The sequence below is a fragment of the Sinocyclocheilus grahami genome, unplaced genomic scaffold, assembly GCF_001515645.1.
Source record: "Sinocyclocheilus grahami isolate Dianchi unplaced genomic scaffold, SAMN03320097.WGS_v1.1 scaffold1682.1, whole genome shotgun sequence".
In the NCBI taxonomy this organism is placed as follows: Eukaryota; Metazoa; Chordata; class Actinopteri; order Cypriniformes; family Cyprinidae; genus Sinocyclocheilus; species Sinocyclocheilus grahami.
This window is the reverse complement of record NW_015506861.1, coordinates 87,788-89,179: the sequence shown is the minus strand read 5'-3', so window position 1 is coordinate 89,179 and position 1,392 is coordinate 87,788.

Here is a 1,392-nt window from a genome sequence, read left to right as displayed (position 1 = left end):
GAGAGCTGCCGAACTTTCACGGGGACATCCAACAGACACAGCGGCGCGCACGGGACCGCGCTGACTTCGGATGCGAACAGACACAGCGGCGCGCACGGGACCGCGCTGACTCCGGATGCGAACAGACACAGCGGCGCGCAAGGGACCGCGCTGACTTCGGATGCGAACAGACACAGCGGCGCCCACGGGACTGCGCTGTTGACAGAGGTGAATGAACACGGTGGCGCCCGTGCTGCCGCGGTGGTCGTTAAAACCCCCAAATTCTCAGGTAAAGCTGATTGGGAAGCTTTTCACGCACAGTTTGAACTGTTGGCTCATGCTGGGAACTGGTCGGAGGACCGCAAAGCTCTTGAATTGGCTATGTGCCTTACAGATGATGCTCTGAACTGTTTGTTATTGCTTTGCCCTGAAAATAGACATGATTATAAGGCACTTGTCGGGGCACTGAGACGGCGTTTTGGTCAATTTGAACAGCCAGGGCTTCTGCGTTCCGAACTGAGTAATAGACGCAGGCAGCCAGGAGAGCAGCTGAGAGCCCTGGCAAATGACATTGAAAATTTGACTCGGCGAGCGTATGCCCACATGCCACCGTCTGTTCAAGGGGAGCTTGCGAGAGACCAATTCATCCAGGCCCTTATTCCTGTGGAGCTCCGTAGGCAGACACAGCTTGCCCACCCTCAGACCTTGCAGGATGCCTTGGAGATGGCGTTGGAGAGGGAGATTGTGTGGGGAACTTGCGTGCAGGATGAGAGACAACGAGATACTGTGCCGGTCAGGCCTGCTGACCTGGGGGAGGGGCTAAGTGAAAGACCAGCCTGGGTTTCGGAGATTACTGAATTGATTCGTGCTGTAGCACTGCAACCTGACCAACGACCTCGTGCGCGACCAAGGGTTTGTTGGGGTTGTGGGCAGGTTGGACATTTAGTTCGACAGTGTCCTAAGCTAGCCGGAAACCAGGGAAACGGGATGGGGTCCGCATGATCGGGGATGTGCGGACCCCCAACACTCATCCCCACCAGGGTTCATCATCTGCAGAAGTTCCAAGAAATGGATTACGGGAAGACGATCATGGACTGTTGGGGGAGGGAGATTGTGGGACAAATGAGTCTGTGGTTGTGGTGGGGCGAACATGTGTTAGTGATTTTTGTCATGTACCTATTTTGGTGGAAGGGGTGCCGTGTTTAGCATTGGTGGATACGGGATCGACTGTGACAGTGACAGTGATGAGACCAGATGTAGTTCCGGCAAATGCCAAGCTGGAACCCACCACTGTCCGACTACACACAGTGACGGGTGAACTAGCGCCCATGAAGGGTAAAGGAGAGGTGGGGCTGACGGTAGGGGGAAAGACATTACGCCATTCGGTGTGGGTGGCTACAGTACAAGACCCCT